At 33.1% G+C, this 17214-nt stretch overlaps 1 pseudogene; it reads right to left on the bottom strand.

Moving 5' to 3' along the window:
- Positions 1-2484: 2484 nt before the first annotated feature.
- LOC149552917 (metal tolerance protein 5-like) lies at positions 2485-15801 on the bottom strand (annotated as a pseudogene).
- Between the last annotated feature and the right edge of the window lie 1413 nt (positions 15802-17214).

Genomic DNA, 17214 nt, shown 5'->3' with positions numbered 1-17214 from the left:
ATGAACTTCTTGTGTTTGAACTACCCTTGACATCAACAATAGTATTTATTTAGAATATGATAATAACTTTATCAAAGTTTAAGAATTTATGGTAATATTTAGGTGAATAAGTTATAGCATAATACAAAGTAGATCAAACTGTGAATTTTTTGTCAATATTCTATAAATTTGCTGAATTAGAGGGCTTCATTAATACCGAAGACCCTATCCCTAGTATGTCAAGTGTAGGCCCTAATTTGACAAGACTAAGGACCCTAAGTGTATATTATATATATGCCATATATATGGTCAATATATCCAGCTCAAAGCTTCAAGCTAAACTCTTCATTCTACCATCTTTATTCAACCTTAGGATTCATGGCACTAAATTTTGTTTTAAGGTTACATTACCATTTTAATATGAATAATTACACAGTATTTTATTAATATAGTTTAAAAAGATTAATATGGTTCTAGCTTTTTATGGATATAGAATTTTTAGGCTTCATATATATATATATATATATATATATATATATATATATATATATATATATATATATATATATATATATATATATATATATATATATATATATATATATAATCTATGTCTTGCATTGACATACCCAGATTGTACCCTAACTTTTGTTAGGATGTGGGAATTTACTTCCCTCCTTGCTAGCATGAAGAAGAAAGACAGAGATTTGGAATTTGAAGGTAGAAAAGGGCAGGTTTAATGAAATAATGGATGGATGTCGAGGTTAGGAAAGCAACAACAATTAAGGAAGAGGCTACTCAAGTCTTTTTAAAAAAAAAGCTAGAGGTAAATTCAGACTGCAACAACATTCCTCCAGCTGCTAGTCAATGTTAACATTTCTGTGGGATGGGTACATCGAAGAGCAATCAATTTGTTTTGTCTTTTTTATATGCTTATTAAAAAATTTCCAACCTAAAACAACTAACATCATTTCCAGTCTTACTACTATACAATCAGCAATCTGTTAATCATTTATAATCTTTCAAATTGTATGTGTTGAAGTTTCCATTGTTTGAGAAAAGTGGCAAACTTACAAGGAACTGTGATAACAATTTTAAATTCAAATCATTCTCTAAAAAAAAATGAACAAACATCATCATCTTTGCAAACATGAAACTGAGCATTCAATATTGCAAGCAAACTGTTTGAAAATATGCCTCAATACTATAACATTAAAAAGAGAAAGGGAGTGCAAAAGAAATTGGTGTATATAGGATGCACATTACATATTTCTATTTTCTTTCATGTATGACTACTAGTCATAAAACAAGTAACTTGCACATATCCATCTTCTGGATCTGATATGTTCTGAGAGGTATCAAATCCTTATGAAAAATGATATTTTCTTGCTTACATTTATTGTAATGACTAATTAAAATATGTTATACTACACATGTAGCTAATGTTATACAGAAAGCTTTCATATATTTTTCATAGTGCTACTTTCTTAGGAAGACTTTGATTTAGATGGTTGTTGTATGTAATGTCCCCTTTCTGTAAATGCTTGAGTATTTTCTCTGAATCAAAGATTTCAAGTAGAACAAGAAGTAGAATAGAATGCCTAACATCATGTACTTGGTCTTGCAACATTTTAGGAAATCTTTGACACATAATCGACAAATAGATCTTCCTTATGTGCAATATTAAAGCATATATCATTCCAAATAGGATTAGGACAGTTAATTTAATCATATGGAATACTGAATTTGGTAATGGAGTTAGACTATGGGAGAGGTAGGATAAGGGGCATATTAGGGTGCCTTAATCAATCATCTACCCTAGGTCCAAGAGAAAATGCCATCACTCTTGGTTTCCTGTGGCCATTGCCATCCATATAGGTGGGTGTACCTAGTGAAAAATCCAAATCCAATCATTCCTCTACCTCAGGCCCAAGAGTGGATACCACCCCTTCTAGCTTCATGTGGCCCTTTACCATTAATTGAGTGGGTGTACCTAGTGAGGAATCCATAGCCATTCCCCTCTTCCATAACCACCCTTATCCTCCTTCCTATGATTAAAGTTCCTTAACGTAGTGGCCAAAATGGTAAGGATATGGGAAAATTGCAATAGGATTTTATGCTCTTCCTTTCAGACTAAATAAGTTTTTCCCATTTGTCTGAAGAATCAACTCTATTATGTTAAGATTGGGAATACCTCTGTTATGGGTAGGTAGGAAAATAATAATTTTGTATTCATTCGATATAACTTCATAGTAAGAAAGCCTTAAGTGTTAATATTTTACTACTTTTCCCCATATAGGGAAAATTTTTGAGGACTTCCTTAAATAAGTCTATGCCCTGGTCAACAATCATTTAGATCTTTTTGATGGCGTGTGCTTCATACACAACATTGATAGTGGTTACATATAATGTTGCAAGAAATGTACTAGTTGACCATAATAGCTTTATAAAAAGGGTAGAAAATGCTAGGAAAGCTAGTTAAAGTATGCAACCTATCATAGACATCTAGGAATTTCCATTCCCATGCTCAGGTCTGTGAGAATATTCATAGTCTAGATGCACAAAAGTCCATTCTATGTTAGGAAGAGATTCTAATTTTTCTTGAAGTGCTTCTCCAATGTCATGAGCATCCTGCAAGGGCATATCACTGGGTAGCACAATGTCAACATCAACAAAGAAATGAGACACAAATGTGTAAGCTCTGATGATATCAATATGGCGTATGTCTTTGTGATGATTCCAATAGAGATATGTCAATTTTTGCAAATAATTAGGCGACGTTGTTTTCTCCACCAAAGAATTCACATTCTCCAAAACTATGCTTGACCATGTCCTGATTGTACAGAGTGCTAACTGCACAAAAGACCCACTATGAGCTTTAGTATTTCAAATTATACACATTAATATAAACTTGAAGCATACTTGGAACCTACTCAGAGGAAGCCTAGTAATCTGTATTTTGGCTTTAGTGATCACAAGATTATACATCCTTCTTGCTACCACCACCACACAAATAACTTGATAGACACTAATGATCAAGTTTAAATAAAAAAGAATACATCCTTTTCGTTATTGTGCATGCCTATAGCTGTTATTACTCACTAGCATTCTAAATGCTTCTAAGATATAATAGGTTTATAAAAAGGGCAGAAGATGCTAGGAAAGTTAGTTAAAGTATACATAGACATCTAGGAATTTTCGTTCCCATGCTCAAGTCTATGAGAATATTCATAGTCTAGATGCACAAAAGCCCGTTCTATGTCAAGAAGAGATTCCATTTTTTCTTGAAGTGCTTCTCCAATGTCATGAGCATCCTGCAAGGGCATATCATTGGGTAGCACAATGTCAACTTCAACAAAGAAATGAGACTCAAATATGTAAGCTTTGATAGTATCAATATGGCATATGTCTTTGTGATGATTCCAAAAGAATACATCCTCTTCTATTGTGCATGCCTGCAGCTATTATTACTCACTAGAATTCTAAATGATTGTTATCAGTGTTACCATCTGTATAGACAAAAGTATGTATCCCTATATGTACATACAAAGAGAGGTTAGATATGGTAATCTTGAAGGAGCCAACTAGTATTATCTACAGTCATGTGTTCTAAATACATTGTATACATAGATATGCCTAGCAGTAGTCATTACTATACTGTTCTACACAAATAAGATCTCTAGAATCAAGTAATGCAAATGGTCACATCTACTTGAACTCTTTAAAACAACTAATAATTAGTGGAAAGTGGAAACATATTCTATGCTTGATGTGGGTTATATGAGTTAGCTAGGAGCACATATATAGACATTATTTGGCTTTATTAACTACATAGGCATTATTGTAACAAATCAAAATGTGAAGTATCCTATGTTACATTGTAAAGTAAAAGGTCAGAGAAGTGCTTACCACTATTGCTCTAGCTAGATCAATCCACCCGTAAAATTTACTTCCAAGAATTGCAGTGGTGAGACCAATTGAATTGGTGATGACATCAAAGAAATGATCTTGGGCATATGCCTTTACTATCTCATTTTTAAAAGTCCAACAATAGATTACAAGGACCAACTTCACAACAGTAACTAAAACCATAATTCCAACAACCCAAAACCACCTATCTCCTTCAAACAATACACCTCAGTTCTACATAATTTAGGAATGAAGTTGGTGTGAGAGTATTACTTATATGTAATATGAAAAAGTAGCTCATTTAAAAGACAATACACTAATGATGGAATGGATGGAAAAGAGCAGAACAAGAGTAGAATATTTGGTGCAGAACAAAAGCATACTCCATATCACACTTAAGCTCAATATTTTACAGCTCCAAAATAATGATCAAAATAAAAAAGTATAAAACTCAACTTTTAGGACAAGGAAGTATGCCTTCATTTTGTTCACTTTTGCATCACTGGAAAACCATGTAAATCAGGCCAAGTAAAACTCAACATCAAGCATCTCTATGAGTATTTTCATTTGTATCCACTTATAGAATTTTGGCAAAAACAAAAAGCCAGAGCTCAAGCCACTTATACCATGTAATTCCTTAAAAAATGGTGAAGGGGGTTTACTAATCCAAAATATTAACACTCACCTGATGATGTTGTATTTAAGAACATACATATGGCCTCCAACACTTGAATATTATTTTAACTTAGCAAAACCATGTTGTTTAAAGGATTTAAATCATGAGCACAAAATTGTATCTATGGTTGTTATTATGTCCAATGAAATATACTATATTTGCAGTAATAGGATACAAAGGTAAACAAGTGACCAAAAAAGCATATAATATATCTTCCATGTTCATGAAAAGTTCAAATCATTAGAGAACCATTATGGGGAAATAGATATCTTGTTCTTAAAGTTATATCCTTGAATGGGGAATTTACCTTTGAAACAAGTTGTTGAATAGACTCTAACATGATATGTAGTCCCAATGTAACCATAACTGAAGCAAAAGCTAGAATTCCCTACACACGAAGCATTCTATTATGAATTAATGCTAAATTAGTGTTGGACAATTCACAATGCTCATTCTTTGAGCAATTAATATAGGCCATGACAAAAAGAATATGAACATTCACACATCAATGAGTAACCATAGCAATAGAAAACACAAACTACAATGAACAATCTAAAACAATTTCTTACACTAATCAAGAATAGAATTCATCTTTAGTTATATTGATATCTTCTATGAAATTACTCAAAGATCTTAATGAGTCTCATCCTAATCTTATTCATAAATTAAAATGAAACCCCCATTACTAAGGATGCAGGGTAGCACATAAATGCAATTTGAAACAATAAAATATCAAGTTACAAAGCTTAAGGTTAAAAAATAGTAACATCTTTGGATTTTGGATTTTGCAATGAAAAATTTTCCCATATGGATGCTTCCCTATTACATGGGATCTCTTATCAAATCTCAAATAAGAAACCAAAGGATAAGAAGTCAAGAGTACATAATATATAACAAGCACAACTAACAAGTGTAAAACCTAATTAATAACCACCAAAGTTGCATAAGTTTTAGGTGATGGTATTTAAATACCTAACCTTTTAGGTGATGATACTTAGCTATCTTGTTCCTTAACAATATTGATACTAATATCATGTTATTGCTTGCCTAATTTTTATGTAAAGCATTTTGGTGAATATTCAAGATATGAAAACATGCATTGTAGTAGGGAAAAGATTTGATGCAGAAAAATCAAAAAGGGGATACACTCGCTTAAAACTTCTATTCCTACAATTTTTTGGAAGCTATAGCTTGTCCTAGTTTTCTTTACCCTCCCAAACTTGTTCTCATGGCTACTAGATTCAAGGTTTTGGTGTGCAAATATAAGCTAGGTTCAACTTGGAAGTGTTTGATGACTTATCGGTATTCCCACCTCAGACATTGTGTTGACTGATATGATATTTATATGTATTGTAATGCTTCATTGTTTATTGAAACCTGTCCACATTCATTATTTTCCTCCAATTAGGTCAAAATAACTATGGAGCAAGAAAATTGTGTGATGGAAAACCATTTGCTATTTTTTTTGCATGTTTTCTATTCTGTAAGCAATTATTTACATCACAGACTTAATATTTTTCTGCTTGTACTTTGATAGAAAAAACATGATGTGCATCTCAATGTTGAAGATCCTAATGCTGATGACTACACTAAGCCACAGGTTGATGATTCACAATTAAGTGATTGGTTAAATTAGGATGTAATTGAAAGCATTGGTGATCGCTTTGTTACTAGTGACTGGTTAAAGGTTGCTCATCAAGGTGAAGCAATGGATGAGAGTGATGAAGATGATGACTCTGCCTATGGAGATTTTGAAGATCTAGAGATTGGAGAGAAATATGGAGATGAAGCTAATGATAGCTCATGGTTGACAGTAAAAATTTGAAGTCTGCAAAAGAACAACAAAGACTGAAAAAGCTTGCACTTCATGCCAAATTTTATTCTCAATATCCTTTTGGCTATTTTGTTTTCCAGTCATACAATGCCTACTTTTAAAGATATTTAGTTTCCATGGTTCACAACATTGTGAAAAAATGTTCTTGGATAGCACTGTGTTTGAGATCCATCCTTAGGATATGATGCAGGATTAGAAGTCTAGAGTTTCCCTTGCATGGGTGACTAAATTGCAAGAGTTGGGAAAGTCTATTTCTAAAGAATTAATAGTAATTAGGTACACAACCACCTGGGCACAATAAATATGAGTGGGAAGAGCTAAATGACCATCTACTTTAAGGTTGGGAATTGGGATAGATAAATAAAATGCTTGGATTAGTAGTAAATAAATTTAAACAAAAAAAGATTATCAATTTAGCCAGAACTTAATATTATGTGCAAGAGACAACAGAATATTATTCACTGGTTTCTCTTATTTAATACTTTTGGCACAATAAAACTATAAATTGTAATTAATAAATATACTTGTGTGAATTGCAAACATTATTTATTGGTAACTCTAATTTGGTATGTTTTGCAGCATCTCATTGTCATCTAACTCAAATAGTAACAATTCTCTCTTTTGTTTGTTTGGTATTTATGTCCTAAGATTCTTCTAGCACTACATCAAACTGAGCAAGCTGGAGAAGAATCGAAAGCTAAATCATTTGCTTGATGCACTAGACTTCAATCAAGTTGTCATATTTGTCAAGAGTGTTAACAGAGCTATAGAGCTGAACAAGCTTCCTGTAGAGTGTAACCTTCCATCAATCTGCATTCATTCTAGAATGCCACAAGAAGAAAGGTATGTTTGATGTTGTTTTTCTTTTTGAATCTACCATGGTACTTAATGTAACAATTTCCTTTTCTCAGCTATTTTTCCTCTTGATGTTGCAAAAACACTTATTCAAATAGCTCCAAATATTAATGCTAGCAGAAAGAATTGGCTGTAAATATGACATGCTCACCTCAATGTGGACAAATAAGACTATTTGACAAATACTTGAAACCTTACCCCTCTCCTAAACTGTGATGCTTTTGATGGTAAAAATTTATTGATATGTGGAAGTTGGAACTGACTCATTTAGTAATTGGGCTGTTGAATAAAAGATTGGGGCTCACTTTGATTTTTACCATATGTGCACCTAGCCTATACCTTCTAATTTTTTTGCTTTTATGTTATCTAGGCTACCTATTTTAATTCTTCTACTTTGGAGAAATATTGTTGAATAAGATTGAGTTCATGTATTGTAGTCAAAATTCAAATAGTTATTTGTATTGATTTCAGCTTTATAAAAAACTCTTGAGCTGCTCTCTATGTGTTAGATTGCTTAATCTTCTATATTGGTTTAGATAAGCCAAAACTATATGAACCATAACTTCAGTTGTGCGATGATTCATCTTTCATTATGAATTTGTATTTAGTGTCTTTTCTCTAATTTTTCTATGTTCAAAACTTTTGCCATGTTAATTCTTGTCTTCACAGTGGCATAGTCTACTTATGCTTGTTATGTACAACACCATTTTGGTTGGTTTGTCATTATACTTGAGTGCTCTTCAGGGTTATCCAAGACTACTCGATTCAAACACTCTATATAGTATATTACCAAGAGATAATTTTCTAATAATCTAGACTATGAAAGACATAGATCTTTAAGTACTTGTATTTTTCATAGTACTCTTTATTTTGGGTTTGACAAATGATCTTATAATCCTATGCATTCTTTTAAAGCCTAGTTCATGAAGAGTAATTTAATGCTTTACTTTGTTTCCACCAATGAATGCCCATTTGCCATTTGTATATGATTCAATCACTTTACTATTAAATAAGCATTTAACAAAATGGAAGTAAGTTTCCTGACATGAAACAAAGGTGTTTTTTTAATTAGGCCGCCTTTATATCAAATTAAGATACCCGTAATTCTGCAAATTAACCTATTGTCGGGAATATTATGAAAGGAAAAGTGTTCTATTCTGCAGGTAAGGCAAAAAAACTAGCAATAACCATAGCATGTAGAGTAGTTGGTGGAGCTGTGTTTGCATTATGTTTGGTGGGAATTTATGTCAAAATTAAGGCTAGAAAATGCTTTGCACAAATTCATTGCATAGCCATACACGGTAAGTTAAGATAATCATTTCCTATTTTTATTTGATTTTCTCTCCTAGATAATAATTTTAATAGCTCCTTGCTTTGTACTAATAGCTTCAATGTCTGGCAACATGTAGATAATTAGGCAGCAGAAATTAATCCAGTGATGTGGTAATGTACTCCTCATATGATGTTGGTTTCATTATGTGTTTAAATGAGTTAGGTATTAATGATTGGCATTGAAAGATCTTAGCTCAGAGGTTGAATGGTTCGAAGACTTGGTTCAAGTTTGAAAATTTTGATTTACTTACACTCTTTATCTGTTGTGATTGGCAGTGGGCCATTCTAGTCATGGTCTATTTTTAAAATTTTCACATCCTTAAAAACATCAATTAAGAAACTCTTTGAAAATTTCAGTACCACAAGGACTCCATGCCATAGTTAATATATGACTTATAGCTACTTTTTCCCCTATATGCTTCAAGAAAGAGATTTCATACAGGCATCCAGAATACAGCCTATAGAGGAAGCAAGGATAGTTTTATGGTATTGAAAAATGCTTCTGGATATAACTGTGTGGTGTTTTCGAGCATCAACATTTGAGAAAAAATGTGAGTGTGATCCAAACTATTGATGCTGAAAAAAGTTACATCATTATATCCAAAAGAAATCACTAGAACTATCATGAACTATGGAAATTTCATGTCTCTTATAGTTTTCTGATGATCTTTACCAAAATGAGGGATCCTTCAATGCCAAATTTTATTCAAGGCATTGTTTTTATTATGAGGGGATGCTTGCATGTTGTCTGTCTTTAAAATTTGCATTCTACTTTTTCTAGAATTACATTAACATTCCATGCTTCCAAATTATAATGTCATGATAATGACATCATAGATACTAGATGAGGAGCATAGTCTACTTAGAAAGAATTAAAGTAAAGCACTTGAAAATTTTGAAAAGATCAAATTTAGTGCTTTCACAAGGAAGAATTAACACTATACACACTATTCCATCTAATAAAATCCACAAATACTTCTCTATTGACTTCAAAAGTTAATAAAAACTAGTAATTGTCACTGCAATTCAAGGCACAGTCTATTGTTCCATTCTATAGTCATACAATGGAATTTACCAACCCTTTCATTAGGGTTCCCTAGGACATTTATAGCCTTCTCCTTGGCATTCATGAAGTCTAGATCCACCATCCTAAAACTAGAAGTTACAAAATCACTTCCCAAAACTCATATTCAAGACCTTGGTGTTCTTTTGATGGGTTCAGGATATGAAGTAACCTAATTGTGATTATTTGGAAGAAATGATCACATAGAATTCATCCAATGTTTTTGCTCTTATTCCATGGATAATATGATCTTTTGTTTTCAAAGTTTGAGGCTTGCATTCTTCAGCGAATCAGATCTATATGGATTCAAAGGGCTTTCTGATAGGGTTGCACCTATTGGTGTACATGCAGCTCTTTTTCTCACAATGGTAGGGCCAACTCTAAGTTCTATGGGGGGCTACCTGGGTTTAGTTACAATTCCTCAAGGCTTGAATTTTATGATGGGGGATGTGCTTACTCCAAATTGGATTTTGTCTAAACCAATTCCAAGTTTTCAAACAGAAGTTCATGTTGAAAAGTTTTATATTGATTACTATGAGAGTGGCGAGGTATATATAAATATGTTTGGGATTAAAATCTAGAGCCTTTTTTCTCCTTCACACAACCACTCACATAAAAGAAGAGACAATATTCTAGCAACCATCTTACAACTCTTTTTTCTTTTTTTGTTCTCCTGGGTACATTTTTTAGTTTGATAATCTCAAAATAATCAAGTCTCTTTCAAAAACTGCATTGAGATGTTGACAACATGTATCTTGTTGTTATTAATTTTTCTTGCTAATCTTTATTTAGGTATCCCAATTTCACATCGACCTTTCTTTATGTGATACAAATGGAAAGGAAGTTCTAAGGAAGACTATCAGTGTGAATAGCCCTTTATGATTTGGGGGCATCACAATCTATCAAACAAATTGGAGTATCTCAACTCTTTAGATACACAAGAATGGTGTAGGACCATTCAATCTTTCAATGCTACATTACGAAGCAAAGATAATAAACATTTTGCTACATTCTTGCCACTAGAAGATGATAATAGTTCTACCAATCCTAAAGAAATGTAAGTATACATGGAAAATCTTTATTTCTAAAATCTTTAAATCTCTCTTTGAGAGAGCCAAGAAAAGAAATCATCTTGAAGGATATTTTTGTCATTTCCTAAAATTTTGGAGCTTCTAAACCATTATATCTGATTCATTTATAGATTTCTAGAAAATATTATGTATAAGTATTTGAATTAATGTTTCAGATCATTTCAAAGAATACATAATCATGCTATATGTTTATGTTCATCTTTGTTCTATGCTATATCAAGCAATTGTTTCTTATCCGAGCCATTTAATTTGCAACATTTTAAATCTCTGCAAAGATAAAGTTGGAGCCGGAGAATTGTTCTTCTGAAAGGTGTCCTTTTCTTAATTATTTAATTTTATTTTAATTTTATATCCAAACTATTTTTATATTTTATTTTTTTACTAAAAGAGGGTTTCAAATTTTATTGAATATCAAAGAGAGCTAAACAACACAAGAAACAAAGAGAACTACATAGCTTTATCCTTGTCCACAAGTTGATCCAGCATCTGAGATAAATCAAGGGGAAGCATCCTAGGATCAAGAATGTTCCAAGCCAGCCCTTGCTCAGAGGCCCATTTAGCCAGACAATCAACCACACCGTTCAATTCATGAGGGATATGCATAAAGGACATAGAATCCAGAGAATAGTATAACTGAATGATCTGCTGAATGACTAGAGCCAAATGCCAATCCACATGCACAAGGTTCTTATTATGCAATAAGTTCACAACCATCTGCAAATATGTCTCACAGATGATTCTTTTCCAGCCACGTAGACAACATTGTTCCACTGCAACCAAGATAGCAAGGGCATCCATGAGGTTATTAGTTTGGTAACCCTTGTATATAGAAAATAGAAACTGGATATCACTAGAACTATCATGCCCAACTCCCCCAATACCAGCCAGACCAGGATTTCCCTAAGAAGAACCATCAATGTTGATTTTAAGAGTGCCCACTTCAGGAGGAGACCAACATCCTTGACAATTAATTCGCTAAGGGTGTTGCTTAGCTCTATTCCCAGAGCGATTGTGGGGGATTGAGGGAGAGGAACCCTAAAGAGGAAAGGAGAGGCGAGAGTAAATACAAGCATCAATAGGATCCAAACCCCTAGTGATGTTACATTTAGCAAGGAGTGTTTCCTAAAGAGAATTAACAATTCTCCCCACAAGTGCCTGATCTCAAACTACAAATCATGAAAGATCCTTCTATTCTTCTCAAGCCAAACATGCCATAAAATAAGGGAAGGGCTGATAGTCCAAGCAACTTGAAGAAAATAAGTCTTGGAAGGGGAATGACCTAAACGGTCCCAAAATTCAGATAAAGAGGACACATACTAGCACGTGCATCCCCACACACTCCACCAGAGGTGCCGAATCTATTTGGCAAAGTGGCACTGCAAAAAAGGTGAGATACAGTCTCTTCACTATTGTGGTAGAGAACACAGATGGAAGGCCCCTAGAAGCCTCACTTGCAGAGATTATCCCAAGTAAGACAACGATTGTAAACCAAAATCTAGAGGAAAAAGTTACACTTAGGCCATGAAAAACTATTCCAAACTTTCTTTCACCAAGAGACCTCCACCTCACCAAAAAGTTGCTTTATTAGTGCAAGGTACCTAGAAGAAATATAATACTTGCTAGAAGAAGCACCTCCCCAAGAAAAAACATGAAGTTCTTGCAATGAGCTGCATTCCCTAGAAGCCAATATCTGAGATAGTTCCAGTCGATCTCCTAGTGAGCTACCCAAAGGCCAATAAGAAAAATTCTTCCATCTATAACCCATAACAAGGCCCAGGTTAAAAGCCTCCTTATAATGAGCCACCTTATTCCATCCAGCAGAAAGGAAAGAATTACAAAGCACCTGCAAGTGAGAATGAGAGGAAAGCAGAGGAGGACGCCCATTCCAGGAATCACTCCAAAATAGAGCCTCGGTGCCTCTGCTGTAGATCCAAAATAAACTTCTCTTCATCAGGTGAGCACCAATCTTGAGGGTATGCCACACCATAGAGCCTCTTCCCTCAAGAGAAAACTTGGAAACTTCTAAAGGTTCAACACCAGGTAAATACTTGTGTGACAGGATACGAGCCCAAAGCTGAGACTGACTAGTACACCAATGCCAATAGAGCTTGGCAGCAAGAGCTTGATTGCACAAGATAGTAGACCAAAGGCCAAGGTCTCCTTCCTTTTTTGGCCTACAAACAGTATCCCAATTGATGAGGCTCCATTTGGTATGTTGCAAATTGCCACTCCAAAGAAATTGGTGAGAGAGGGCATCAAATTCTTTAAGAAAATACACCAGGGCAGCCTAAACCATGCTTCTATATATGGGAAGAGCTTGAATTACAAATTGAAGGAGTGTCACCCTACCAGCAGTAGAGAGCCACCTATGAGTCCAATTATTGACCCTTTGTCGAAGTTTGTCAAGCAACCTTTGCCAGAAAAGCATACGCTGTCTACCCGCCACTATTTTTGTATTTTAATTAAAATAAACTTTATTAAATTTATACTCTCTTTTATTAAATTATAAGACACCTTTAATTATATATTTATTAATTTAACTAATAATAATATTATGAATTTATTATTAAAATGAAACTACTAAATAAATTATTATTAAATTAAATAAATATAATTATACCAAAATTAGAACTTTAATTAAATCTTTTAAATTTATTTCTTCTATTTCATTAAATAATTTAATATAATTAAAAATTGGTTTTTTTAATATAATTTTTTTGTTAAATTAAATCATTTAATAATTTTTTATTTAATTTAGTTATAATTGAAAATCACAAGACCCACAAAACTAAATAAGGAAACTCATTTTAAAGATAAAGTACTAAATCAGACTCAAAGGGTCAAAATCTTAGATTCATATCACTTGACAAATTCAAAAGGGTAAATAACTTAGATACTTGTCCTACTTTATAGGAAAATTGGCTTAGGGTTAGGATTTGGACTTAAGAACTATCTCCCATCTTTTACCATTGAGATACTACAATAGGGCACACTCATCCTAACAATTTAGGGAAGTTGATGTCGAGCACTTGCAATCTACATAAAAGCTGAGCATATACATATACATATATATCTACTCTAAATAGGCAATGATGGGGAGTGGTGCATCATGTAAATCTTGACTCGTAGGTGACTATGACTCCCTCCCTCAACCACATCAGAAATGTCAACCATAAAGTAAAATATGCATGTACACCATACACATGCAAGTATGGGGTAGGTAACAATGGAAATTGCATACAAATCATCCATCTAACTATCACCATAAAATAACTAAAATCACTATATGAACATACATATATCATCATCGAAAGACTAATAATGAACACATAAAATAATTGATTATCAAGTAGCTGATCAAATATATAAACTAAGTATGAAATAACATTCAATCAAATCTGATAATCAAGTACCATTAGTCATAAAACATAACCGTAAAGTTGGCCTAAAAGAATACGACAATAAATCATTAAAAGTAAACTAGGAGTAGGCATTACATTAGATCTAAAATTTTGATAGATCAAATTCTCCCACACTTCATGTGTGATATAATAATAGAAACTACTATAGTAGTTTGTTCTTCATTAATAACAATGTCAATGTTCATGTTTTACCCATTATTTCAAAGGAGGATAATAAAAGCACAAGCCATTTAACAAAGACCCTATAAAATTCACTATGGATGAAAAGGGTGCAAAGATATTGGTAAAACTTGCAAAGAAAATAAATTCTTGAAAAGACAAGATGAACCTCAATGAAGGAAAAGTCTAACAATGTGTATTTCATTAGTACCAAGGAAGAGAAAATAATAAAAATACAAATAATCTTACCAATATTTTACTTTGCACACAAAATGTTGCAAACCTTCCATGCCAGCACTTAGTGACATCATTTGATTGGTGCATCCTTCAAAAGTACAAGTGCTAGTTTATAATTTTTTTTTTTGGGAAAAGAAAAATATTGGCTAGCCATCATTTACAGCTCAATAATTTTCTAGTTCATTATTTTAAAAAAAATAGATAACCCTCATCCAATAACATTAATAATCATTAATTAAAATAATTATAACATATAGCTAAATCATAATGAGAACAATGACTCAAATTTAAAATTATCCTTTAGATTTTGAAGAAATATTCAAACCTAAGATTACACTTAATAAATGGTGTGTACGTGGAAGGCAACATTTTACCTTCTTCATTGTGAGATTACTTTTTACGTCTTCATTGGAATGCTTGTTGAGCCATCTGAATAGTTCAGGGTAAAATAGCTATTTTTTATTATTAAATCAAAAAAATGTCTTCATTTGGAATGCTTGTCTAGCCATCTAAATAGTTCATAGAAAAATTATTATTTTTAATTATCAAATTGGAAGAATATAAATATATTATTAATATCTTTATTTCTCCATATTTTTACATTACAGAAACTGTCAATATATATGACAAATTTGTGCATACTTTTAACTATTCAATTGTTCTTAAGACATAACTACAACTGATGGCCAAGAAACTTATGCAATGAAAGAAAGAAAGAAGTAAAAGAAAACTCTAAAAGATGCTCACTTTTATAAATATGTATCTTTAGTTATTAATATAGTTTGTAAGAGAAAATATAAGACTAGTGTGCTTGTATCCTTAATTTCCAAGGAAATCTTTTCCCCTTATCATAGATAGTTATGTACATCACCATAGACCTTCCCATGGATTTAATCATGTCTAACACAATAGCTTAATATTTTTTGAAAAAAATATTAACTTACAAAACTACCTCTAGAGGAGCAATTATTGTTAGAGTCATCTTTACAACTGTGCCCTGTGGCATCATCCTCTTCATCTCAATTATGGTCTTCAGATATTAAGGAATTCACCGATGTCTCCAATAGATGCATCTTTATAGCTTTGGCCCTCTTCTTTGGATGATTAATTTTGGTGTCATTGTGTATAAGCACATATTCCATTCCCACATCTTCCTTTCCCTCTTCCAATATATGCTTCCTCAAGGACATCGTGTTATCTATATCCTCACTCGCAATGCTAATAAAGCCACCTGAATTGTTCATAGTAAAATAATTATTTATAATTATCAAATCAGAAAAATATAAATATGCGATTTATAACTTCATTTCTTCACATTTTTAATGAAAATATTAGTACTTTTAACATATTTTGTGCATACAATCATTTAAACTGGATTGATAAATTAAAAGGAAACTTGAATCTTAGTTTTGGTCTCAACACTGATGCCCATGTATTGAAAGCAAGAAGACAAAGTGCCAACAACCTATTCTCTCATACAAGAATTAACAAAGTGTTGTGTTGATGCAATGGGAAAAAAAAAAAACCACGCAGCAGGAACACAATAACAAGAAGAAATAATTATGCACTTTATCAACTGTATCAATTAGGAAGAGGAATTATGCTGGGCATTCTGTTAGTTTTTGAATTAGCGGGCTCACATTCAGACAAGAAACTGGTTGGGGAGAACTTGGCAGGAGGTACAGACAGTGGAGGAACTGTAGGAGGACCTGGGAAGATTTTTGGGTTGTGTTCCGTGGTTGTTGGGGATGATGGTAAGTTTGGACATGTTTCAGACACATTTTATGGGGTCCATGACTCGCCCTTGGTTTTTTCCTTTGCTTCTTGTGTGTTGGGTTAGGACAAAGAGGAAAAGAAAGATAATGTAGAATCTAATAAAGTTAATTCCTCTTTTGGAGAGAAGGTAGGGTCCTTAGAATAGAAGACCTGGTCATCACTTTTTGGCAGGTGACCAACTGGAAAATCTTCTTTCCCACCAGTGACTTCTAAGACTAGTTGAGAGAAAGGTGAGTTCCAAGTTTTTATTCCTAACCCCTTAGTGGATTTCTCTATTTCCTCCATGGATTTCATGTTGGTGGGAAAATTTTTGGGGGCAAGACCAAATCTAGTTTCTCTAAGGAAAATGGTTAAGAGGAAATGGGCTATATGTGGGGAGGTGGACATAGCTCCCATGCTGAATGGTTTCTTTCTATTTATTTTTAACTATAGGGAAGATATGAATCTGGTTCTCTATGGAGGTCCCTAGTCTTTTGGAAAAAGTTCTCTTACTATCAAAAAATGGGAGCCTAATATGATTTTATTAGATTCCTTTTTCCTAACTACCCCGATTTGGGCCAGTCTTCCTGGACTCCCTCTTGAATTCTGGAATGAGGACATTTTTAAGGGTATCGCCAGTTCTTTTGGTGAACTGGTGGCTTTGGATAATGCTACTGTGACAAGATCCAAACTCCATAGTGCTAGACTGTATGTGAAGGTGGTGGATCTGAATCATCTTCAAGAAAAGGTGGATTTAATTTCTAAGCTTGGTAAGAAAACTCAAGAAATCATTTTTGAAGATCTTCCTAATGCTTGTTATGCTTGTAAGAAACAGGGTGATTTGGTTAAAAATTGCCCCTCCAAGAGTAAAAACCACTTGAGTAGTAAGAAGGAAGTGAAAA

The sequence above is a fragment of the Cupressus sempervirens genome, chromosome 6 (assembly GCF_028749045.1).
Source record: "Cupressus sempervirens isolate cs-2001-9-10 chromosome 6, ASM2874904v1, whole genome shotgun sequence".
Classification (NCBI taxonomy): Eukaryota; Viridiplantae; Streptophyta; class Pinopsida; order Cupressales; family Cupressaceae; genus Cupressus; species Cupressus sempervirens.
This window is presented reverse-complemented; position numbering and strand designations above follow the sequence as displayed.